At 43.2% G+C, this 26,946-nt stretch overlaps 1 protein-coding gene and 1 pseudogene across 2 annotated transcripts in view; both read left to right on the top strand.

Moving 5' to 3' along the window:
* LOC308467624 (uncharacterized protein) overlaps positions 1 to 26,946 on the top strand; it is a gene marked incomplete at its 3' end in the record, with an annotated part of 95,706 nt that overhangs the window by 19,555 nt on the left and 49,205 nt on the right. The gene's annotated exons all lie outside the window — the stretch shown is intronic.
* The window catches only part of LOC308467623 (inositol polyphosphate 5-phosphatase OCRL-like), a 57,841-nt pseudogene continuing 50,000 nt past the window's right edge, over positions 19,106 to 26,946 (top strand). Inside the window, exons 1-2 of the transcript in view lie at positions 19,106 to 19,115; positions 19,622 to 19,730. The product of the transcript in view is annotated as an inositol polyphosphate 5-phosphatase OCRL-like (transcript). The remainder of the gene's footprint in view (positions 19,116 to 19,621; positions 19,731 to 26,946) is intronic.

Here is a 26,946-nt window from a genome sequence, read left to right on the forward strand (position 1 = left end):
GGTCTGTGGAACTGCCCACCACTGCGGTGTACTGTTCCCAGGATAGGTAAAGATCATTCAACAGTTTTCAAATCAAAAAACGGTGTTTCATTTTGAGACCCTTTGTAACACCATCCAGTTCATTTAACTACAACCTACAGCCCTTGAGGTTTTTACTGAAGCAAAAGGATTGATTCCATCCCTGTATCAAACAGCTGTGATTTGAGGATCGTCTGTTTCATAGCAGCTCCTGTGCCCCTTCCCTCTGCTGCATTTGGCATGAAATTGTTGGTGATTTCCCCAGGAGTAAAAAGGCCTACCTACTCTGGGCTTATTCTTGGGAATTACTTTGCAACAAAGAAGAAAGCTTTTCGTCTTGTGTTTCTTTTCATTTTTATGTTTTCAAAATGCTTGATATCTGACACTGATTTCTGTATATTGTGTTTTCTTTGTTTTTCAAGCTTTCATAAAAAATAGCCTTTGAAACCAGCTGGTACAGTGGTCAGAAGACTTGCCTTCGTGTCCACAGAATGGAGAAGAAAAGTTCGCCCTACCCAGGTCGCCCTGGGTGCGACCACAGAGACCTCCAGCTCCCACCTGGCTGATCATTCTTATTGCCTGCTCACTTCGATGCCCTCTGTTCCCAGAGATACCACTGGAAGAGCTGTTTCCCTTAGCCAGGAAGAGTCAGGGTCCCAGCAGCCTTCCCAGCAGGCCTCCCACATTTCCTCCTCCTTGGGCAGTGCTCCATTGCAGGTCCCCGAGCAGCTTTCCAAAGAAAGGCCCCATGGCACTGGCCAAAGTGTTTCCCTCCCATCTCTGGATGAGGTTTCTTCTTCCCAGTGCACCACCCAGGGAATGGGTCACCAGCTTGCAGTGATGTTCTCTAGCCTGCAGTCTGGGAGTAGGAAAAGTGTGATCTGCTTTGCGGGCATCTCCTTTGAGAGTGCTCTCCAGGGGACCCAGGCTGTTTCCTCTACCTCTAAGTCTCCAGAGGGGTCTGTCCCAGCTCCGAGCACAGCTGATCTGGCTAAAGGCGGCCAGGGGCAAGGCCAGGTAAGTCCAGATTGAGAGGTAGGGAAAGGGCTTTGAGGCTGTAATGCCCTCCTTGAGTCTCTCCAGCTGGTTTGGACAACTGCCCCCATCCCTGACCCCTGGCCATACTGCCTGGGCCTGGTGAGAGATGGAGCCCCAGAACACCTGGAGTGCACCAGGCTGGGGATGTCGTGAGGTGGAAGGCAAAAGGAAGGCAGACAGCCCACCCCGGGGTCGGTCTTTTTACTCCTTCTAGCTTAATGGCTCACCTGAGCCGCCATCCTTTAAACTGGGAAAGCAGCATGAACAAGTTAAAAACTAAGGTGCTTGAGAAAAATTTAACACCGATTGAGAAAGAAAGGTTTCAGAAGGAGACAGGTTTAATATTGGCTAAGAAAGTAAAATACCTGGGGGTTAATATGACCGCTAAGAACTTAAACCTATTTAAAGACAACTATGAGAAATGTTGGTCAGAAGTCAAAAAGGATCTAGAGATATGGTCAAATTTGAAGCTTTCCTTGTTAGGTAGAATTGCTGCTATAAAGATGAATGTACTGCCAAGAATGTTATTTTTGTTTCAATCATTGCAAATTCTGGACAAAATGGACTGTTTCAAGAAGTGGCAGAGAGACATTTCTAGATTTGTCTGGCAGGGCAAGAAGCCTAGAATAAAATTTAAAATTTTAACCGACGTAAAGGAAAGAGGTGGATTTGCCCTGCCAGACCTTAAACTTTATTACGAATCAGCAGCATTTTGCTGGTTGAAAGAATGGCTACTTCTTGAGAACACAGACATTTTGGATTTAGAAGGTTTTAATAATGTCTTTGGGTGGCATGCATATTTGTGGTATGACAAGGTTAAAGCACATAAAGCATTTAAAAACCATATTGTCAGAAAAGCATTGTTAAATGTCTGGATAAGGTATAAGGACTTACTTGAAAATAAAACCCCAAGGTGGTTGTCACCGATGGAAGCAAAGGCTCAGAAAAAGCTCAATATGGAGGCCAAATGGCCGAAATATTGGGAAATTTTGGAACAAGAAGGAGACAAATTGAAATTGCAGAGCTTTGAGAAATTGGAAGACAAAGTGCGAGACTGGCTTCACTATTATCAAATAAGGGAGGCCTATAATTTGGACAAAAAAATTGGTTTCCAGGTGGAAAAATTCAAAATTAGAAACAGAACTGTTAGAACCCAAAACTAAGATTTTGTCAAAGATGTATAACTTGCTGTTGAAATGGAATACTCAGGATGAAACGGTGAAATCTGCTATGATTAAATGGGCACAAGATGTTGGACATAACATTATGTTTGCTGACTGGGAACAGTTGTGGACCACTGGTATGAAATTTACGGCATGTAATGACCTAAGAGAGAATATTATGAAAATGATATACAGGTGGTACATGACACCAGTCAAGCTTGCAAAAATCTATCATTTGCCCGATAATAAATGTTGGAAATGTAATGAGACTGAAGGTACATTCTTTCACCTTTGGTGGACGTGCCCAAAGATTAAGGCTTTCTGGGAGATGATCTATAATGAAATGAAAAAGGTATTTAAATATACCTTTCTAAAGAAACCAGAGGCCTTCCTCCTGGGCATAGTCGGCCAATTGGTGCCAAAGAAGGACAGAACTCTTTTTATGTATGCCACAACAGCAGCAAGAATACTTATTGCAAAGTACTGGAAGACACAAGATCTACCCACTCTGGAAGAATGGCAGATGAAGATGATGGACTATATGGAACTGGCGGAAATGACTGGCAGAATCCGAGACCAGGGAGAAGAGTTGATGGAAGAAGATTGGAAAAAGTTTAAAGACTATTTACAGAAATATTGCAAAATTAATGAATGCTAGAATGATGTTGGATAGAAACTAAGTGGTTTTTAGCTGTAATGTTATGAATATGAAAAAATGGATTATAAATAGGTAAAAATTTAAGGTTACAATATATTATGATTAAAGACTAGGATATACAAAGAGGGGAGGGATTTGCTGAATTAACAAACTGAACTGGAATAGAAAAAAGGGAGGCGTGAGGACGTCCGGGAAATAAGCAAATGAAAGTTAAGTAATGGAAAGAATGAATTGTTTTTAACCATTTTTATTTTGTATTTTTCTTTTTTCTTTTTTCACTTTGTAATATCTGGAAAATCTTAATAAATATCTTATAAAAAAAAAAATAAACTGGGGAAGCAGCAGCGGCTCATCAGAACTCACAAGTTAGGAAGTCCTATGTTACAGTGCCCATCTTCTTGTTATGTCCTGTTGGTGGGGAGAATCGTGCCGTTTTCCTGTGGGTGGGCAGCTAGCCAACAGCAGGCTGGCAGGTGGGCCCAGGGAAATGGCTTTGTTGGGGGAGCCTCAGAACTCGTCCTCTGCATGTTTGTTCCCTGTTGCCCCAAAGTGGGAACTGTCTTGCAATTCAGGCTTGTGGCACACAGGTAGAGAAGGGGAGCCGTTTGTCTCTTCAGATGCCTGGGAGAAGAGAGCAGTGGGTGGGGGCAGCCTCTGCTCCCCCTTCTAGAAAGGAGGCCTTTGCCAACATGGGTGCAATTCTGCTCCGTGTGGGGAAAGTGTTTCTCCATCATGGACTTGGGGGGATGCTGCTGCCAGCCAATATGGGCTTCGAGGGACTTTTTTTTACTGTAGGCCTGTTTATTCTGCTGCATTTCAATGTTTGCCTATTTTCTGACCTAGTTGTAAAGTACCTTGAGATTCCCACATAATAGGTTGCAGGTAAATACTCTAAAAATAAGAACCCCCCCCCCATCATGTCACAAAGTCAATTGACACAGAGCCTAAACTAATGCCAACGAGCTCTTCTACCTGGAAGTGCAACATCAGCCCTTCAACACATCCGTATGAGGTGCAGTTGTCACACGGCTACGACTCATAAGCCATGAATGCAGGTCTGAATAGTGCTCCTTTGGAAACCCCCACCCTCCATGCAGAAAAAGAGCATCTGCCCCTGAAATCCTTTCAGTATAAAGTGTATGAATGACAGGCAGCTTAAAAACTGTCTCCTCGGCTATTTGGCTCATGTTTCTCCTAGAACACTTTGTGGGAGAGCTTGCTTGCAGATAGGGATAGCGCACGGTTGGAGAGCCTTTTATTTGTAATTGCTCTGGTTGCTTAGAGGGGTAGTTGGCGGATGAAGTTAATCAAGTCAACTTTAATCGTTTAACCTGCCAGAAAAAGGGCCAGTTTAAAACAGCGGCTGTCTAGTTCACAGACTTCCTGAACAAGCATGCATGGAAACACCGGTTTCTATAATAACTGAAATGTGCTTCATTTGCAACTAAGTAGAGCCTCTCTGCTAATGCAGAGCACAATCCACAGCTTCAGGCAAGGCCATTTATATACCCAGAATCCAGAGCAGCCTTTTCTCCTACTCCTCTGAAGTACCACCACTGCAACACCAGCGCTTGGCCTTCTGGCACCTGCAGACAAGGGAAAGAGCTCTTTAGCACCCTGGGGTGGAGCTCCTTCTTCGCAATAGCACTGTCTGCTCATTCCCAACTTCTTCAACCAGTGCCTCTGTGCCTTCTGTAAATGTCTGGAGTAAATGTCTAGCAGGAAGTGTCTGTCCTCTCCAGGATGTTGAAATACTGAAGAAGGCGCCCAATAGCCCTAAGACGGGGGCGGAAACAGTACTTAAGGATGATCAAGCATTGCCTATGAAGGTCCAGGAGCTTGAAGAGAAACTCCAGCCGTTGCCAGCAATACTCCAGGATCCGGAAGGAAGAGGTATTTTTAAGAATCCTGTCTTCACAAATTCCGGGGACATGGCCCTCCCAGTGTTAAGGTGGGGAGGTGGGGTTGGGAGTTTGCAGATAAGAGTCCAAAGTTAAAAATGTAAAGGCTAATGGAATTCTATTTAAAAATCAAAAGTCGCTGTGGTGGTTCAATTTATAGTGTGAGACAAAAGACAAGATGGAAAAGAAAAGATAAGGAAGAGAGAAAAGAGATAGAGAGAAAAAGAAGAAAGAAAGAAAAAGAAAACACAAAAAATCCTACTGAAAATAGTTTGTTTGTTCAGAAAAGAGAAGGAAAATAAAAACAAACCATTGTAATAAGTAAACAGAAACAGGGGAGAGTGGGGATGGAAAAGTAGATATATATATATAGAATTCTTTAATGAGAAATTTAAAAAGACTTTTTTTAAAAAAAGAGAAAAATGAGTAATAATAATGAAAATGAGTAAATGAGTAAGAAGTGAATAGAAATGGATGAATAATGAGTAATAATGTATTAATAAAAAAGGGAGGGTTGTGTGTATAACTAAAGAAGAAGGAGGAGAGAGAGAGAGAAGAAGAAGAAGAAGAGTTTGGATTTGATATCCCGCCTTTCACTCCCCTTCAGGAGTCTCAAAGCGGCTAACATTCTCCTTTCCGTTCCTCACCCCCAACAAACACTCTGTGAGGTGAGTGGGGCTGAGAGACTTAAAAGAAGTGTGACTGGCCCAAGGTCACCCAGCAGCTGCATGTGGAGGAGTGGAGACGCGAACCCGGTTTCCCAGATTACGAGACTACCGCTCTTAACCACTACACCACACTGGCTCTCAGAGAGAGAGCGGGAGAAGGGAACAAGAAAAAGGGGCAGTTTTAATTCTCCCGTGGGACCCCCAGGGCTTCGTGCCGGGTGCCTAGATGAGGGCTGAGGCGGCGGTTCCAGGAAATGGGCTCCAATGGTTCAGGCCGCCTACCTGGGTTCATAGGGTTCTAAAATATTGATATGAAATGGACTGAAAATAAGCTAAATAAAATAAAGCATGGTTTTTTGCTGTGCCCCCCTGCAGTGGCAGGGGAGGGTCCACGCCGCGTTCTTCTAGCCCCTAGCCGGTTCCCGGTGTACGGTTCCTCTCCTCTTTTGCTCCAGCCGCTGGTGATATTGGCTTGGGGTCGGAGCAGGGCTAGGTGGGGCATTCCCTCCGGGCTTCCCTGTCTCTCCCGATCCCCTCCTATCCTTACCAATACAGTCATACCTTGGATCCCAAACGCCTTGCGACTCGAATGTTTTGGCTCCCGAACGCCACAAACCCGGAAGTGAGTGTTCTGGTTTGTGAATGTTCTTTGGAGCCCAAATGTCCGACGGGGCTTCCGCGGCTTCCGAATGTTTTGGAAGTCAAACGGACTTCTGGAATGGATTCCGTTTGACTTCCGAGGTACCACTGTATATCTTCTCGGAGTAGGGGCAATCCCATTGCCGCCTTCAGTTCTGGTAAAGCTAAGAAGTGCTTGTGCAGATCTTGATGCTTTCAAGGCCGAGGCTGTCATCTGATGTGACCCAGTACCCCTATCAGAGAACCAAATCCTCAAATACAGTCATACCTCTTGTTCCGCTCGGTTCAGGTTACATCTTTTCAGGTTGCCTCCCACGGTAATGGAACGGATTACTTCCAGGTTTCGCTGCTCGCGCATGTGCAGACGCTCAGAATGATGTCACGCGCATGCGCAGAAGCGGCAAATCGCGACCCACACACGCGCAGACGCGGGTTGCGTTCTGCTCATGATGTGAACGGGACTCCGGAACGGATCCCGTTCGCAACCAGAGGTACCACTGTAGTTGAAATGCCTGGCTTGTTCAATGGCTTGTCCATTTAGGAGCCATTTCTGCTTCCTGGGCTGTGCCCCCTATACTACGGCTTTTGTCTTGGAATAATTTGTATTCAACTCTTTGTTACGACACAGTCTCCCAAAGTTCTTGAGTAATCGCCTCATACCCACTTGCGTTTGTGCTAACAAACATCGTTGGCATGTAGCAAAATTGATACATTATGGGATAAAACTGAAACAGGGAAATATCTGGCCATTTGGGTTCCTTTATTACATCATTTACATAAATGTTAAAAAGCAGAATTTTAGAAAGTATTTCAAAGTGTTTAAAATGATTTAGGAATTACAAGGTTAACTTTTTTAATAAGATATTAAATAAGTTTTAAAAGCCTGTATGTGTAACTGCTGATGATGTTGGGGGGTGGCGGCAGCTGTGGTTGTAAGACTCCCTTAAAACTGATTTACAGTGCTGGCTCTTGGGGATTGAAAGGGCACATAAAAAGGCCATGCCCCAAATTAAAGAAGAACCAACAAACAACCCCAGTCAAACAATTAAAAAAAACCAGCTTGTGGAGCTCAGATGAACAAGTCCCACTTTGGTGCAACTTGACCGGAATGACATGCACAGATGCTCCCTTCTTTTTCTCAGTGATAGCAGCTCTTTTGGCTGAGGTGTGGCAAGGAGCTGAAACAGTATTTAAGGAAACTCAAACATTCCTTGTGAAGCTCTGGGAGCTTGAAGAGAAACTCCAGGCATTGCCAGCAACACTCCAGGAGCCGCAAGCCAGAGGTATTTTTGAGAATCCTGTCTTCACATGGCCCTCCCTCCCAATGATGTTGGGTTTCAAGTCCCATCATCCATGATGAGAGCTGGCCATGTTGGCTGGGGCTTAGGGGAGTCCCACCACAGTCTGGAGCCCAGTTCAGTGCGCCTTTGTGGGCAGCTGGTAGCCATGCCAGGGTCACCTTCGCTGCGTGGAAGGGGTGGCCTCCCCCCCCACCCCCACCCCATGCGCAGGAGACCAGAGGCCAGTAGCAGACTGTGCATGTGCCTCTGAAGGGCACAAAGGTTTGCTGCCTCCTTGTGTGCCCATGTTCTTGCCAAAAAGAATAAAAATACAGCATATGGTTGAACATGTTGGGATACTGCCAGGGAGATAAAGTCCATCATGGCCCCAAGCCGTCTGCCGGACGATCCATCGATCTCCCGTAGGCACGCAGTATCAGCAATTAGCGACATGAGTTTCTAGAAGATTTCTTGCCACATTCCAGAGCTCATGCACACTCTATCAGCAGATAATGCACAGCCAAAAGTTGCACTCAGGAGAGCATTATTTACAAGTTTATTCAGCGTTGATCAGAACACAGAAAAACATGACTGCCTGCTTTAGTGTCTACGACACAGAGAGAAAACGAAAGCAATAGCAAACATAAACATCCTGTGAACAGGAAATACGCAGACTCTGTGACTCACAAAGCCTGCTCCCTTTTAAGGTGGAACGGAAATATCCTAACAGCACATACCAGGCACCAATGTTAATGGTGGTTCTTTGGCTTTTCCTTCAGGTGAGGAACACGAGGAGGAGGAGGAGCAGGAGGAGGAGGAGGAGAAGGAAAAATAAAGAAAATGGGGGGGGGGGTGGAATATATATTTTCCTATATATTTCTATTATTAGTTCTATGTATTGCTTCTTTGTTCGAAAGCACGTCAAAGTGCAAGTAGATAAATAGGTACCGCTCCGGAGGGAAGGTAAACGGCGTTTTCATGCGCTGCTCTTCTGGTTCGCCAGAAGCGGCTTAGTCATGCTAGCAACATAACCTGGAAGCTGTACACTGGCTCCCTCAGCCAGTAAAGCGAGATGAGTGCCGCAACCCCAGAGTCGGTCACGACTGGACCAAATGGTCAGGGGTCCCTTTACCTTTACTATTGCTTCTTTATTTAATAAAATTTATTTTAAAATGCCTGCAAAGTGGTTTACCAAAACAAAAAACAAAAAAACCACCACAGCAGTCAAATCAAGAAAAATCAACAATCCTACTTTAAAACATACAAAAGCTAAAATATTAAAAGAGATGAAAATTACTTCAACTTCCTAAGCTTCTAGGTATGCTTGCCTCAACAAGAATGCTTTTAGCAGGTGCCTGAAAAGCGTCTAGCAAAGGCACGTGCTTTGTTGCAAGAGGCAGGGAGTTCCAAAGGGCAGGTGCTGCCACACTAAACAATGCAGTACAGATATTCTGCGGAACCTGTGGTAGCGCTTGAAACTGTTAGAATTCCAGCTCCATGATTGCAGTCATGGGATTGTTGTCTATGTTTTGACTCCAAAGAGTGGGAAGTGACGGTGACAGGATGTTTGTGTTCCTGTGTTCCGTGAAGTGGGACTATTGTCCTTTGTTCTTTTTCTCTTTGCTGTCTGATGCTAGAGAGAGAGGGAGCCATGTTGCAGTGCTCCGTGTGTGTGTGTTGATATCAAAATAAAGTCGATTAGCCAAAATGCTGAGTTGCTGCGGTCTGTCACGCATGATGCACAAACTCTGCGGATCCCTAAGTGTGCCGGTGTCGCTTGGCATCGGTCGCTGTGATGTTCGGGCTGAAGAAAGCTTATGAAGCTCCCAAACGATCGACCAGAAGGGAGGGAACATGCCAGTTGGGCACGTGTCTCTGCCAGGGTGCTGCTCGAGTGTAGGCTGAACTCCTGACAGAAACTACGGAAGGGGAGGTTTTAGTTATGGGGATTTCACCATGCTCTGAAAAGGAAAACATTGATTTCAACAGCAGGCCTGCACAGCAGCAATCTACTCGCCTGCGAGTCTCATCATGATCAGTGGGACTTCTTCCCGAGCCGGCGGTGCATAAGATGGGCTGCACCCCTTGCACCCAACTTGTACCTAAAAGCTGCACAAGCCTGCGCCAGAGAAGAGTGGAGCTGGAAGGGACCCCTGAGGGTCATCAAGCCAACCCCCTGGGGCAATGCAGGAATCTCAAGTAGACTATCCCTGACCGATGGCCCCCCGTCTTCTGTTTTTCCTCTCAGCCAGGACCCACAACAACGGAGACTGGAGGTGGGGGGAAAGATAAATTTTGACGAGGGAAAGGCAATGGGGCCGATTTGTCAGGCGCACGCAGGAACAGCTTGAAGACTTTACGCAGAGAGGAACCCCACACGGGAGACACAGATACACAAGCACACAGAAGTCAATAACCCAAGAGTGGCTTCTAAGTGGGGGGTTGGCTGAGGACAGGGTGGGGCGGAAACGTGTGGAGCTTTGCAGAGGGGAGGCAGAAAGCGTTTGTCAGAGGGAAACTCACTTTCCCTTTTTAGAAACCGGCCAAGATCCCTTCTGCATTTGCAGCGCTGCCCTCAAAGTGACCCTTTCAATCCACTTGATAGTCCAGCTGTAGGCGCTGGTCTTCCAGGCAGAATGAAAGGCGCACCCACCGATCCCGCTTCCTTCCTGTCCCCTTCCTGCCCCCCTCCATTCTTTGCTCACCTGCCTCCTTCCCGTCCTCTCCCCTGCCTGCCTCCTCCAGCCGGGAGCGCCCACCCACGACTCCCAGCTTCCCAAGCCTACAGTGAATGTCCCCCCCCCCCCCGCAGGATGACACCCAGTGCGGACCGCCCCCACCCTGCTCCGCCACTGCTCTGGAAGAAGCTGCTCTGCTGAGAGCAGGACATCTCTGAAGACTCGGCTGGGGCATCTTTGGCTAAGCAGATGTTGCTTCTTCGATGCATGTGGTGAAAGAGAGAAAGATGGCTGCCCTGCCCTGTGCTTTTGTCGTTACCTGCACAGGTGAGGCCACACCCACCTTTAGTCACACGTAGAGGAAGTTTGTCCCAGCCCAGAAGAAAACAGGAAGTTTACCTGCTGGCTGGACAAACATTCCTCCCCATGTGTAAACATGTGCACTCTAGGAATGTTGTACTTGACTGCTCTTGTGTTTCACATCCCACAAGAGCATGTGGTGGGCCGGACTATATTTTGAAAAAAATAATGAACGGATTCCTATGCCCCACAAATAACCCAGAGATGCATTTTGAGTAAGAGGATACATTCTACTCATCTTAAAACACGTTGATTCCTGGACCATCCGCGGGCTGGATTGAGAAGGCGATTGAGTCTGTACGCAATGTGGGAAGTTTTAAAAGTCAATGTCACCCCATGTTTGGGGTTCTTACTCCTGTGGGAACCTGTTGCGCAAGAAAAAAAGGAGCTTGGTCTACTGACCGCTGTTTTGCTCCAATTTGTGGCTGGAATCTCCTTCATTTCTGACCGCAAATACCCGCAGGCTCTGCCCGACGAGCTGGGCTGTTGAGTAGCCTCACACCCTGGAATTTTCCTCATAAATGCCAACTCACCCATAGAGGCAGAATAGGAAGCCAGCCCTCCAGGACTTGCTCCTCTGCTGTAAACATTGTTAAAGTTGAGCTGCAGCTAGTAAGACCAAGCACTGGGCGCCTCTCACAGAATCAAAGGCTAATATTGGGTCGAGTGCTTCTCTCCAGAATCTCTTCCCAGGATTATGGCTTCACATGCCTCCTTCTAATAGCAAATTCATCTGGGGAGACCCGATAGACAGCGGCCAAACACATGGAAAGCACATTTGGTGGTGGGGAATAAGAGGGTGCTGCTCCACAAACCTTAAAAAGCACCCTCTCCAATGGCATGGCACTTGGATGACCCTGTGGTTCTACCCCTGGGGCTGAGGGTGAGGAAACAATTCCTGAGACAGCTAAAGTGCTGGTGGTGAAAAACCCACGTCAAATGAGACCAAACAAGGGTTAGAGCTCAACGTCGAGCCTACCAAGTGGCGATAGCGACGGTGAGGAGGACCATTGTTGCTGGATCTGTTGGTGAAAACAGTACCAGGAGACTCTTTCAGGTGGTTCATAGTCTAACAGAACCACCTTTGCCATCAGGGTCTGATACAGAGTCCAAGATCTCCTGTAATGACTCCTGTCATGAGTTTTTTTCCAGATAAAATTGCTCAGGTTTGGAAAGAGGTAGACTCCACCAAGGTAGGAGGGTGCCAGAGCTCTGCCTAGTCAGAGACATAATATGGCTTGCCAGTTCCCGGGGCCACGTGGAGGAGGGGGTAGGAGGGACGGAAACAGACGGAGTATGCATGCGCATTCGACTGCCTAATGGCATCCACATCACCCAGGGGATCACAGCCACAGAGATAAGAAAAGAAGAGCCATCCCATTGTCTGGAGAGGTCACTTACCTGATCGCATGGACAACCCGTTGTCATCGGACCCCAGTGATGGAAGCGTGCAGCTGTATTGAGGCAGCACTAACAATTTTGTGCCTGGGGCGACTGCCCCTGTGCCCCCACAGCCCACTATGCCACTGGGTCTAGTCAAGTTGGATGGGATCCATTACAACCTGTTGCCTCTGAGGATGTGGACAGACTTGAACAAGTGAAACCTACCACCTGAAGAAGCGATTGTTCAACTGCTTATTAAAAAGACATATTTGGACCTGGCCATTATGTCCAATTATTGTCCAGTCTCAAACTTTCCATTCCTCAGCAAGGTGATTGAGCGGGTGGTCACTGAACAACTCCAGGCATGTCTGGAGAATAATGCAAAATATAGATGTCTTGGCAAAATCTCAGGATATACTATAAATAGGTCCAAATCAGAGTTGATGTTATTAGGAAATACATATTTTTATTCAACTGTATAAACAATACCAATTTCATACTTGTACTGAAAATGTTAATTATCTAGGCACATTACTACCATGAGATTTATCAGCAAAGTATTCCCCTCAGCTCTTACTCCTGACTAGGCTGCTTCTGTGGGAGAAGAGAGCTGTCACGTGCCTTCCCGCTACCTTTCTAACAACCCAGCTGACCTCAGTGCATTTTGTCCTTTCCCTCAGGCAGCAAAATGTCTTAGGCTGGCCTTGGGCATAAGTACTCGCCAAGTTGCAACGTTCTGTTTCAGAACCCACTTGCATAAATTAAAGAAGGAAAAGAAGGGAATGCTTTTTTTTAAAAAAATGATGTGCCCAGAACTCATTTCTCTGATCAGTGAGTAAGCCCAAGCAGCTCCCACACATCTGGCCTTAGGACTTCCGGAGCGGATGTGTGATCCCAAGCTATTGTTTGACATGCCATATTTTTCATTTCAGCATTGGAGCGCTCTTGCAGAGACTGTCCCTTTGTTCAGAATGTCACAGGCCCAGAGTGAAAAACTGACGCTCCTAATTTCAAGCTCAGGCCCTCCAGGTGTTTCTGGACTCCAGATCCTATAACCCCAGACCATTGGTCATGATGGTGATGGGCATTGGAGACCAGCAAAATCTGGAGGGACACAGATTCCCCACCTCAGCTGTAGAAAAATATGCTTTACTGTCTTAAGGCAGGCTTTGAAATGTGGATCCAGCAACTTCTGAGTTAAGGGGCAGACCAGCGATAGCTAATCCCATTTCAGGCTGAGGGCCACACTGATTCATGATCAACATGTCAAAGTAAGTGCCACTGAAGTGTAAAAGCGGGTGCAGGCATATATTTTTTTAAGGACCACATTGTTTGGGGCTTGGTGGAGTCACGAAAAGCTTTGGACCTCACAGAATAACAGCAAGGGATCCTCAGGAGAGGTCAGTTATAACAGTATTATTTCCCCCATATGTGGGGTGGAGTGGGGGGGGGCAGGGCTTATACAGTGAAGTTGATCCTCCAGTGTGGGTTACTTTTGTTCAAAGCAAGATTCCTCTGGAGGGAGAGGATGTTGCAAAGTAAGTCAGAGGCAAAGCAGCCCAAAGCCAGATTCTGAGTTTGCACACATGATTTGCAGTGAGCCAAGGGCTGAATTGCTGCTGTTGTTTCATAGCCCAGAACAGCAGGTGTAGGCGAAAGGTCTAAAGTTAGACAACCAGGCCAAAAGTTTGGCTTTTGCTATTTTTTGACACCCTTGATCATGAGCCAAGTGTGATTCTCGAACTCTGAATGCTGACTTTGCCAAATCCATACAGGCCCTTTTCATCTCTCATGCTCAGCAAGTAGCAGCCACAGCTCAGGAGAGGATTTTTCATTTGCTCCTTTTCCATGGGGTGGGGAAAACTCAACACTTTTAATCTTGTCTTATTTTTATGCAAATGGGGTGGTCCAAAACAAGGAGAGTTATATCTGCACCCTCTCTTTAACACAGATGGCCTGCAGGAGAATTTCCTGTCCTTCAAAGTAAAACTGAACTTTTCTGCACGAGATCCTGATGGACCATATGGATTATAACATGATTTTGATGGGAGATATGAATGGAGTGGTATCCACATACATGGACAAGGCACAAAGACAGGTAGTCACCAAGGATGGTAGACTACCAAAAACTTTTTTTGATATGACAGACAACTTGGACTTAGTTGACATTTGGAGAATAAGAAATCCCATGGTTAAAGAGGGAACCTTCTTCTCTGAAGCCAAAATGACATGGACAAGAATTGACCAAATCTGGATTACTAGAGGAATGGCACCAAAGACAAGAAAGGTGGAAATCTGCCCAAAAACTTGCTCCGACCATAACGCTGTTAAGATGGAAATGAGACTAACACCAACTGGCTCCTTCAGATGGAAGATGAATGACACTTTATTTAGAGATGATGAAATACTTAAGAAGGCCCAAAAAACTTTGAGAGATTATTTTGAGATAAATCTTAGTACTAACGTGGAGAAAAGAGTAATCTGGGACGCTAGTAAAGCGGTTATGAGAGGGTTCTTAATACAACAGAATGCAATAAAGAAAAGAACTCAAAATGAGAAGAAGGATAAGATAATGGACAAAATAAAGGAATGTGAAAATAGACTGAGAGTAAACCCCAAATCTCAAGAGATTCTGCGAGAGTTAAAGCTATACCAAGTACAATATATGAAAATGATGAATCAGGAAATAGAATGGAAAATCAAACAAATGAGACAAAAGACCTTTGAGTCGGCCAATAAATGTGGTAAATTGTTGGCGTGGCAAATGAAAAAGAGACAAAAATTAAATACAATTACGAACTTAGAAGTGGAAGGAAGAAACATACAGAACCCTGCAGAGATCAGAAGTTGTTTCCAGAGGTACTTTAAACGATTATATACTCAAGGGCCATTGAAAGAAACAGACTTGGACCAATTTTTGAAAACAAATGGATTACAAAAAATATCTCAAGAAAACAAATTAATTTTGAATCATAGAATAACTGAACAGGAAATAGAAGGTGCCATTCAAAATATGCAACTGGGTAAATCTCCAGGACCAGACGGCTTGACTTCTAGATACTACAGATCCTTAAAAGAAGGGTTAATTCAACCTTTGAAAGAGGTCTGCAACGAAATAATGGAGGGGAAAAGAGCACCAGAGTCGTGGAAAGAAGCATATATTACACTTGTACCAAAAACAGAGACTGAAAAGACACAGCTTAAGAACTACCGCCCTATATCGTTATTGAATGTGGATTACAAAATTTTTGCAGATATTTTGGCTAAGAGATTTAAGAAAGTGCTGATGGAAGAGATACATAAAGACTAAGCGGGCTTTCTCCCAGGAAGACATTTGTCTGACAATTTGAGAAATATAATTGATATTTTGGAAAAATTAGAAGTGAATATAAACACCAAAGCAGTTTTGATATTTGTAGATGCGGAGAAAGCCTTTGACAATATTTCTTGGAATTTCATGAAGAAGAATCTCCAGGGTATGGGGGTAGGCCAAGGTTTTGAGAATGGTATAGGTGCAATTTATTCAGAACAAAAAGCCAAACTAATTGTAAATAATGTTGTGACAGAAGAACTAAAAATTGAAAAAGGGACACGACAAGGTTGCCCTATTTCCCCACTTCTTTTTATTTCGGTCCTGGAGGTTTTGCTGAATATGATTAGAAGGGACCAGTCGGTTAAAGGTATACAGGTCGGAGCTAAACAGTACAAATTGAGAGCATTTGCAGATGACTTAGTATTGACGTTACAGGAGCCAGAATCTAGTACTAAAAGAGTTTTAGAACTGATTCAGGAATTTGGTCAAGTGGCAGGATTTAAATTGAACAAGTCAAAAACCAAGGTTTTAGAGAAAAATTTAACATCGTTTGAAAGAGAGAGGTTTCAGAATGAGACAGGTTTAACAGTGGTTAAGAAAGTTAAATACCTGGGGATTAACATGACAGCAAAAAATGGGAACTTATTTAAAGATAACTATGAAAAATGTTGGTCTGAAGTGAAAAAAGATTTAGAAATTTGGTCAAATTTGAAGCTTTCACTGCTGGGCCGTATTGCTGCGATAAAAATGAATGTATTGCCTAGAATGTTGTTTTTGTTTCAAACTTTGCAGATTGTCGACAAAATGGATTGTTTCAAGAGGTGGCAGAAAGATATTTCTAAATTTGTCTGGCAGGGCAAGAAGCCCAGAATAAAATTTAAAATACTAACGGATGCAAAGGAAAGAGGTGGATTTGCCCTGCCAGACCTTAAACTTTACTATGAATCAGCAGCCTTTTGCTGGTTGAAAGAATGGCTACTTCTTGAAAACACTGACATTTGGGATTTGGAAGGTTTTAACAATGTATTTGGATGGCATGCATATTTGTGGTATGATAAGGTCAAAGCACATAAAGCATTTAGAAACCACATTGTCAGGAAAGCGCTATTTAATGTTTGGATAAGATATAAGGATTTGCTAGAAAACAAAACCCCAAGGTGGCTGTCACCAATGGAAGCGAAAGCCTTGAGAAAGGCCAATATGGAGGTCAAATGGCCGAAATATTGGGAAATTTTGGAACAAGACGGAGATAGACTGAAATTGCAGAGCTTTGAAAAATTAAAAAACAAAGTGCGAGACTGGCTTCATTATTATCAGATAATGGAGGCATTTAAATTGGACAAGAAAATTGGCTTCCAGGTGGAAAGATCAAAATTAGAAACAGAACTGTTAGAACCCAAAACTAAGAATTTGTCAAGAATGTATAACTTGCTGCTGAAATGGAATACCCAGGATGAAACGGTAAAATCGGCTATGATTAAATGGGCACAGGACATTGGACATAACATTACGTTTGCTGACTGGGAACAGTTGTGGACCACAGGTATGAAATTTACGGCATGTAATGCCTTAAGAGAGAATATTATGAAAATGATATACAGGTGGTACATAACCCCAGTCAAGCTTGCAAAAATTTATCACTTGCCCGATAACAAATGTTGGAAATGTAAAGAAACTGAAGGTACATTTTTTCACCTTTGGTGGACGTGCCCAAAGATTAAGGCTTTCTGGGAAATGATATATAATGAATTTAAAAAGGTATTTAAGTATACCTTCCCTAAGAAACCAGAGGCCTTTCTCCTGGGCATAGTCGGCCAAATGGTGTCAAAAAAGGATAGAACTTTCTTTATGTATGCAACAACAGCAGCAAGAATACTCATCGCAAAGTATTGGAAGACACAAGAACTTCCCACACTGGAGGAATGGCAGATGAAACTGATGGACTATATGGAACTGGGGGAAATGACTGGTAGAATCCGTGACCAGGGAGAAGAGTCGGTGGAGGAAGATTGGAAGAAATTCAAAGACTATCTTCAGAAACATTGCAAAATTAAAGAATGTTAGAGTGATGTTGGACTGAAAATAAGCGGTTTCCAGCTGTACAGGTTAAAGTTAATGATAGACTAAGATTAAAGATTAGGATTAAAGATGTTTAAAGAAATGGAAATTTGACAATTAAGAGGGAAAATTTTACTGTTATATTATACTAAGACTAAAGATCAGGTTTAAAGAAGTTGAAGTTATATATTCCAATATTATATTAAAGTTAAAGATTGGGATTAAAAAAGTGGAAAAGAAATTGCTGGACAAACAATTTGGATTGGAATACAAAAGAGGGAGGTATGAGGAAGTCCAGAAAATAAGTAAACTAAAAAACGGAAATGGAAAAGAGATATTGTTTTTAATTGTTATGTTTTTTCTTTTTTATTGTTGAATCTTGTTTTTTTGTGTTTTTGTTATCTTCTTTTTGAGATATGTATTGTGTATGTTTTTCTTTTCTTTCCTTGTTGTTCAAAACTTTAATAAAAATTATTTAAAAATAAAAATAAAATAAAAGTAAAACTGAACTTTTTTGGCAGTGCAACTGCAGGGAAGGCATTGTCTGCCACGTTTGCAGTTGAAGACAGAGCTTGGGAGGGGGGCAGGAATGTTCAGCAGAGGGCAACCAAAATTATCAAGGGGCTGAAGCAACTCCCAGATGAGAAGCTAAAACATTTGGGGCTTTCTAGTTTAGGGGGGAAATGAGTAAGGGAGGACACGGTCAGGGGTACACGCATAGTGTAGAGCAAGTGGAATGCGATCAGTTTTGCATCCCTCCATAATTCCAGAACCCAATGGGGCCATCCAATTGTGGGTTACTGGGTGGTGGTTGTTTTGATTTTGATTACAGTCGTACCTTGGAAGTTGAATGGAATCAGTTCCGGGAGCCAAAACGTTCAAGAACTAAGCTGTTTGAAAACAAAGGTACAAGAGCAAAAAAAGAGGACAGCCTGAGGCACTGCCAGCCCGAGCTGGGAAAAGAGGTGGGCGGGGTTGCCACTGCCATGCCCCTTTCCCCAGCTCGGGCTGGCAGGGGCCATGACGGGCAGAGCAGCCCAATCCCGAGCCACCTGAGCCCGAGACCCCAACAACTCACCCTCAACCTGGACATTTCCTTTAAAATGTAAAAAATCGCCCAGATAGGCATGTTGGTCCCCCAAAAGAGGACATGTCCAGGTTTCCCCAGACATATGGCAACCCTAAATTGTGGTGGAAGATGACCCTGAAAATACTGGCAAAGCCTTGTATGGTATGGCATGGAAAGGGGAACTAGAATAAAGGACTGAAAGGGCTGCATTAGTGAGGTTGTTAGTGCAAGTTTCCTTGGAATGAGGCTCAGCGGAGACTGTGGTGTCTTTATGATATATGGTTTATTCACACACATATACAACCTGAGCCGAAGATGGAGAGGCTCACAGCATTAACGCCCTAGAAGGTCTTGCTTCTTCCAGTTACAGCCTTTGAATCAAGAAGAAATCAGGCATGGCTCTCTCTCTGTGACTTCGGCCAACTTCCAGCCCAGCTCTCTCACACAACTCTGACCTTTTCCTTTTTCATTCCCAGCCAGGCGAGGGAGGAGGCCCACCCTCATTTGCCCTCTGGCACAGAGCAACCACAAGGTACATAGGTGGCAACTATGACCCTTGCTTGGTTAATTCAACAATGGAATCCTCCATTAGATTTTCACCCTTGCAGACTAGCTCCCAAACTCACAAGGCTGAGGGACTAGGCAAGACCAAGGCTATTTCAAAACCAGTTTTTAGGTGCATTTAGCTTTTAGCCCAATATTGATTGATGGGGAATGGAGGCTTATATTGGGATGGTTTGTGGTGCACAGCCCTGTCTTGTCTTGTCCTCTTGTGTGTGTGTGTGTGTGTGTGTGTGTGTGTGTGTTTCATGGGCTTTTTGCTTGTTCACTGGGATCCTTCAGAAGGAAGAGACAAAAGAGTAGTGGCACAAAATATGTATGGTACAAAGTATGGTACAAAGAGTACCATAATAAAGGACAAGAGGAGATTATACCAGAAAGATATGGATGTCTCATACACCCCAGGTGGTGTGGTTGCTGACCTTGAGCCTGACATCCTGGAGAGCAAAGTCAAATGGGCCTTAGAAAGCACTGCTAATAACAAGGCCAGTGGAAGTGATGACATTCCAGCTGAACTATTAAATTTTGTTAAAGATGGTGCTGTTAAGGTGCTACACGCAATATGCCAGCAAGTTTGGAAAACTCAGCAGTGGCCAGAGGATTGGAGAAGACCAGTCTACCTCCTTTAGAGGAAAAGGCCTTGAGGGGAGGACCTGTTGCCTCCACAATCCTTCCTAAACGTGCATAAGCTGAGAGGCAATTGTCCGGCAAATGTGGTGCTGTGGGGAGGCAGGAACATTTTCCTGCAGTTAAGTATTTTCTAAGTTCCTTTCCCAAAACTTCCCCAAACGGTTCTGAAGCCTCTCTAACCTCAGAAGTCTTTTCCTCTCTCAGGAATTCTGGGATTTGAGGATAACTTCATGGAGAAGGAAAGAAACCTGCAGAATCAGCAAATGAGTGCCCGCCGGGAGCCTCCACCCCCACCGCTGCCACCAAGCAGGCTGTAAGCAAGCCCACCACCTGTCCTCTTGACCCGTGCCCGTCTTGGCTGATTAGAGCGTGTCCAGACGAGGTGCGGGCCCCCCTGGGGGATATCATCAATTTGTCCCTTGGCACCGGGACATTCCCAGGGGAACTGAAGGAGGCAGTGGTGTGCCCGCTCTTAAAGAAAACATCATTAGATCCCTTAGATCTATCCAATTACCACCCGGTTTCGAATCTTCCATTCCTGGGTAAGGTGATTGAGAGAGCGGTTGCTGAACAGCTTGGTAGGTTTCTGGATGAAACATCGGCTCTGGATCCATTCCAGTCTGGCTTCCGCGCTGCTCATGGGACCGAGACGGCTCTGGTCGCCCTAACAGATGATCTCTGCAGGCAGCTGGATCGAGGCGGGTCGGGGCTGCTGATTCTTCTTTTTTTAAAAAAAAAATGATATTTATTCCAAATTTAAAATTACAGAAAAGAAAAGAAAAGCCATACAAAATAAAATAAACATATAACAAAAAACAGACAATAAGAAAAACTTAACAAAAAATATGAAAATACATTACATTAAGATAAAGCAAAAAACAAATTAAACCTTTACCTAACCTTTTTTTCCTTTTACTTATTTCCATGACCTCCTCTCACCTCCCAGCTTTGTATTCTAGTTTAAATCGTATTTCCAGCAGATCCTTCTAACCTTCTTTTCATTTACTTATTTTAACATTCAATAATATAATTAATCCTCCTCTATCCCATCAATTTCTATACTTCATTTTTACTTAATCCATTATATCATATCTGCCAAACGACCTAATATTCTTTTTCCAACCTCTTTCTAACATTCTTTTATGTTGCAATATTTTTGAAGATATATTTTAAATTTTTTCCAATCTTCTTCCATCGACCCTTCTCCCTGGTCTCGAATTCTGCCGGTCATCTCAGCCAATTCCATATAGTCCATCACTTTCATCTGCCATTCTTCTCGGGTAGGCAATTCTTGTGTCTTCCAGTATTTCCCAATGAGTATTCTTGCTGCTGCTGTCGCATACATGAAAAAAGTTCTATCTTCCCTTCGCACCAATTGGCCGACCATGCCCAAGAGGAAGGCCTCTGGTTTCTTTAGAAAAGTATATTTCAATACCTTTTTTAATTCATTATATATCATTTCCCAGAAGGCCTTGATCTTTGGGCACGTCCACCAAAGGTGAAAGAAAGTACCTTCATTTTCTTTACATTTCCAACATTTGTTATCGGGCAAATGATAGATTTTTGCTAGCTTGACTGGGGTTAAGTACCACCTATAAATCATTTTCATTATATTTTCTCTTAAGGCATTACAAGCCATAAATTTCATACCTGTAGTCCATAACCGTTCCCAGTCAGCAAACATAATATTATGTCCAAAATCTTGTGCCCATTTAATCATAACAGATTTAACCGTTTCATCCTGTGTATTCCATTTCAACAGCAAGTTATACATTCTTGATAAATTCTTAGTTTTAGGCTCTAACAATTCAGTTTCCAATTTTGATTTTTCCTCCTGGAAACCAATCTTTTTATCTAAGTTAAAAGCCTCCCTTATTTGATAATAATGAAGCCAGTCTCGAACTTTAGTTTTTAGTTTGTCGAAACTCTGCAGCTTTAGTTTCTCTCCAACTTGTTCTAAAATTTCACAGTATTTTGGCCAGTTTGTCTCCATATTAGTTTTTTTCAAAGCCTTAGCCTCCATTGGTGACAGCCACCTTGGTGTTTTACTTTCCAACAAATCCTTATATCTCACCCAAACATTAAACAGTGCTTTCCTGACAATATGGTTCTTGAAGGCCTTATGCGCTTTAACCTTGTCATACCATAAATATGCATGCCATCCAAACACATTATCAAAACCTTCTAAGTCCAAAATGTCCATGTTTTCAAGAAGTAGCCAATCTTTCAGCCAGCAAAATGCGGCTGATTCATAATAAAGTTTAAGGTCTGGCAGGGCAAATCCACCTCTTTCCTTTGCATCTGTTAATATTTTAAATTTTATTCTAGGCTTCTTGCCCTGCCAGACAAATTTAGAAATATCTCTTTGCCACCTCTTGAAACAGTCCATTTTGTCCACAATTTGCAATGTTTGAAACAAAAACAACATTCTAGGCAATACATTCATCTTTATCGCAGCTATTCGGCCCAACAATGATAGCTTCAATTTTGACCATATTTCCAAATCTTTCTTTACTTCTAACCAAAATTTTTCATGGTTATCTTTAAACAAATTCACATTTTTAGCAGTCATATGAACCCCTAAATATATCACTTTATTAACTAATGTTAATCCTGTCTCCTTCTGAAACCTCTCTTTCTCAATCTCTGTAAGATTTTTCTCTAATACTTTAGTTTTCATCTTGTTCAATTTAAAACCTGCTACTTGACCAAATTCTTGAATTAATTGCAATACTCTTTTTGTACTGGATTCTGGCTCCTGTAGTGTCAAAACTAAATCATCAGCAAAAGCTTTCAATTTGTACTGTTTAGCTCCAAGTTGTATACCTTTAACCAATTGGTCTTTCCTAATCATGTTGAGCAAAACCTCCAGGACCGATATAAAAAGCATTGGGGAGATTGGGCAACCCTGTCTTGTTCCTTTCTCTATCTTAAATTCTTCTGTAACTACGTTATTTACAATCAGCTTAGCTTTTTGTTCTGAATAAATTGCACCTATACCGTTTTCAAAACTTTGACCTACCCCCATCCCCTGCAGATTTTTCTTCATAAAATTCCAAGAAATATTGTCAAAGGCTTTCTCCGCATCCACAAATATTAAAACCGCTTTGGTATTAATATTAACTTGCAATTTTTCTAAAATATTAATAATATTCCTCGTATTATCTGACAGATGTCTCCCCGGGAGAAAGCCCGCTTGGTCTTTATGAATTTCTTTCACCAATACATTTTTTAATCTTTTAGCCATAATTTCCGCAAAAATTTTGTAATCCACATTAAGTAGGGATATGGGACGGTAGTTCTTCAACTGTGTCTTTTCCACTTCTGTTTTCGGTATGAGTGTAATGTATGCTTCTTTCCACGACTCGGGTGCTTTTCCTCCCTGTAGTATTTCATTGCAAACTTCTTTCAAAGGTTGCATTAACCATTCTTTCAAAGATTTATAGTACTTTGCAGTTAGACCATCTGGCCCTGGAGATTTGCCCAATTTCATATCCTGAATAGCTCCTTCCACCTCTTGATCAGATATTATAGAGTTTAATATTGATTTGCTCTCTTGAGATACTTTTTGTAAACCATTAATTTTCAAAAACCGATCAATGTCTAATTCTTTCTGGGTCTCCTGCATATCTAACTGTTTAAAGTAGTTCTGGAAACACTTTCGAATCTCTCCAGGATTCTGTATATTCTTCCCTTCTACTACCAAATTCGTAATAGTATTAAGCTTTTGTCTTTTTTTCATGTGCCAAGCCAATAATTTCCCACACTTATTTGCCGATTCAAATGTCTTTTGTTTCATCTGTTTGATCTTCCATTCTATTTCCTGATTCATCAGTTTCATATATTGTACTTGGTATAACTTTATCTCTTTTAAAATCTCCTGTGAGTTCGGTTTCGCCCTCAGTCTTTTTTCTCCGTCTTTAATTTTCTCCAAATTTTTTTCTCTCTTCTCATTTTGGTGTCTTTTCCTAATTGCATTTTGTTGTATCAAAAATCCTCTCATCACCGCTTTGCTAGCATCCCAAATCACTCTTTTCTCAATCATAGTGTTCATATTTATCTCAAAGTAGTCTCTCAGATTTTTCTGGGCCTTTTTAATAATTTCCTCATTCCTAAGCAAGGAGTCATTCATCCTCCATCTGAAAGCTCCAATTGGCGTTAGTATCATTTCCATCTTTACTGGATTATGATCAGAGCAAATTTTCGGACAAATTACCGCTTTTTTTATCTTAGGGGCCAGTCCCCTGGTTATCCAAATTTGGTCTATTCTTGTCCATGTCATTTTTGCTTCAGAGAAGAAGGTTCCTTCTCTTTCCAAGGGGTTCTTTATTCTCCAAATGTCCACAAGGTCCATATTGTCAGTCATTTCAAAAAATGTCTTTGGTAGTCTACCATCTTTCGTCACCGTTTGTCTTTGGGCTTTATCCATATTTGTAGACACTACTCCATTCATGTCTCCCATCAAAATTATATTGTAATCCAAATAGTCCAATAGGGTTTCATGCAGTTTTTTAAAGAATTCTGATTTTCCCTCATTTGGCGCGTAGACACCTAATATCAAAAACTTCTGACCATGAAGCTGAATTTCAATTGCTATATATCTTCCTTGACCATCTTTGAATAAAAATTTTGGTGACAGGCTTTCCTTTGCGTAGAGTACTACTCCTCTTTTTTTCACATTGTCCGATGAAATAAATTCTTCTCCCAATCTTTTATTAATCAAAATTTTCCGGTGTAGCCTTGTCACATGCGTCTCTTGTAAGCAAATCAAGTCCAAATGTTCTTTTTTTAATGTATGAAATACTCTCCCCCTTTTTCCCGAAGAATTTAAGCCATTAATGTTCCAACTTAGTACTTGCAGTGTCATTTTGTACTTACTCTTCTTCTCCCCCAACAGCCCCCAGACGTTTGTCTATATCTGTCGGTGGCGTTGGTTTCACTTTTTTTTGCAAACTCTTATCCGGTACAACAGGGTCTTTTCCCAGTCCTTTCTGTAGATCTTCTTCGTATGCGCTCAAGAACTTGTTCTTTTCCTCCACTGATCTTATCTTAGTCTTTCTTCCTTTAAAACTAAAGGATAGGCCTTGAGGAAATTCCCACCTGAAAAGGATCTTGTTTTTTCTCAGCAGGGCCACCAAGTCTCCAAAGTCTTGTCTTAAATCCAAAAGGTGTTTCGGTATGTCTTTAAAAATTTCCACTTTTGATTGCAGAATTGTCAAAGGTTTCTCATAATGCAGGCCCAAAATTTTGTCCCTCTCTTCTTTGGATCGGAGGGTAATCAAACAGTCCCTTATTTTAATCTTTTTTCCTCCTTTCCCCAATCTGAAGGCCCTCACAATCTTGAAATCCTCTTGTTTCAAATCCGATTTCCAAAATTCCACAAATTCTTGTGTCAGAAAATCTATCAAGGTGCCCTTCTCCAGCTCAGGAACAGCTCTAATTCTTAGATTAGATTGTTTGTCTCTAAGGTCAATCATAGACAGCGTCAGCTTGTGTTCTGCAATCTCTTTCTGTAGGTCTGGTACCTTCTCAGTTTCCAGTTGCCCCAATTTAAATTCCACAGCAGCAGTTTTTTCCTGTATAGACTTTGAGTCTTGCAATAGTCTCTGGATAGATTCTGTATTACTGTTTACCTTTTTCCCCAAATTGTCTAATGTTTCTGTATTTAAGTCAATTTTTTTATTTGCAGTGTCCACTTTCTGGTTCGTTTCTTCAACCTTTTTATTCGTCTCCTCAACCTTTGTGCTGAGTTGTTGTAAAGTTTCATTAATCTTGGCCAGGGCACTGGCTAGAATTTCCTCAGACATTCCACTAGACTTAACTTGTGTTACTGTCGTGGGCAAGCCGGCAGATGATTGCCTTCGATGCCCCCAAGGTTTTCCAGATCTCAAAACTGACGGGTCTAATTTCTCTCGGCCATCTGCCATAACAATGTGAAGGTCAAAGCCTTTTCCAAATATGCTGTTCCTGTTTACCAGTGGAAAATTCCTTTGCTGTAATTTCAGGGAGTCCCACTAGGTGGACACTGTTACCACCATCCAAACTAGTCACTTTCCTTATTGAATAACAGGAAAGGAAAGAGAAACTAAGTATAAGCAAAAAAAAAAACAGGATACAGTTCCAAAATGTAACTTTCCAGTTATTTTTCCGGCGAGGCTGGCCACAGTGTATCCACCTTACTGTCAGCAGTTGGCTTTAACAGATTTTGACAGCTGAGGCGTCTCACTGGCAAATCGCTTTTTAAGCCTTTATACAGTCCGGAAGAAACAAACCCTTTTCCTTTTCTTTTTTTCCCCAGAAGGGTAGATTCACCAAAAGTTCTCAGGTCAGGAAACAACTCTTTTCAAGTCAATTTCCCACGTTTAGCTCAAAGTCTCTATGCTTTACACTATTTACAAGGCAGGGAAGCGGACTTCCTGTTTACATTTCCCACCGCGGTAGCCAATTTTAGTCGTTGTTTTGTTAATAAAGCCTTTCAAATTTTAGTCCAATTCCAAAACTTTAAATCCAATTTCTCTTACTCACGATCGATTTTTAGTCCGAATGTTCCAGGAATAAGTCAGCGCTCTCCAGCAACGGCAACATGGCTTCGCTCCGCGAAAGCAGCGATCCACTCACAGCACCACGCTTCTCCCCCGCTCCATTCCGAAGCCTCAAAAAAAGGCTTCCTCGTGAGTTGGGGGGCGCTCAATGGTGCCCGCCGAGTCTCCACATTCGCAGGCTTCAGCGCCTGCGATTTCTAGGGGTCCCCGCTTCGCCGCAGCGCACAGGAACCGATTTTCGCGGAGCCGATCCCCTCCGACTGAAGGGAATTCCTCCGTTCGCTAATGGCGCTGACCGGAAGTCCGGGGCTGCTGATTCTTCTAGACCTGTCAGCAGCCTTCGACATGGTCGATCACGAACTCCTGGACCACCGCCTTGCCGACGTGGGGATCCAGGGCACAGTCCTTCAATGGCTGCGCTCGTTTCTCTCTGGTCGGGGACAGAGGGTGGCGCTTGGGGGGGAATTGTCATCGCGCCACTCCTTGGTGTGTGGAGTGCCTCAGGGTGCGATACTCTCCCCGATGCTTTTTAACATCTTTATGTGCCCCCTCGCCCAGCTTGTCCGGAGTTTTGGGCTGGGTTGCCATCAGTATGCCGATGACACCCAACTCTATCTGTTGATGGATGGCCATCCTGACTCGGCCCCAGACACACTGACCAGATGTTTGGAAGCTGTGGCTGGATGGTTACATGGAAGCCGGTTGAAGTTAAATCCTTCGAAGACAGAGGTCCTCTGGCTGGGACGGGACGATATGGGATTGGGGGGGGCAACACCCATCTCTTGCGGGGGTGCAATTAGTGCCAGCACCGTCCGTTAAGAGTTTGGGTGTAATCTTCGATACCTCCCTCTCTATGGAGGCGCAGATTACAGCTATAACAAAGGCGGCATTTTTTCATCTCTGCCAAGCTAAGCAGTTGGCTCCTTACCTCTCTCGCCCTGACCTAGCCACTGTGATCCACGCGACGGTCACCTCCAGACTGGATTA

The sequence above is a fragment of the Podarcis pityusensis genome (assembly GCF_964106645.2).
Source record: "Podarcis pityusensis genome assembly, chromosome: W".
NCBI lineage: Eukaryota > Metazoa > Chordata > Lepidosauria > Squamata > Lacertidae > Podarcis > Podarcis pityusensis.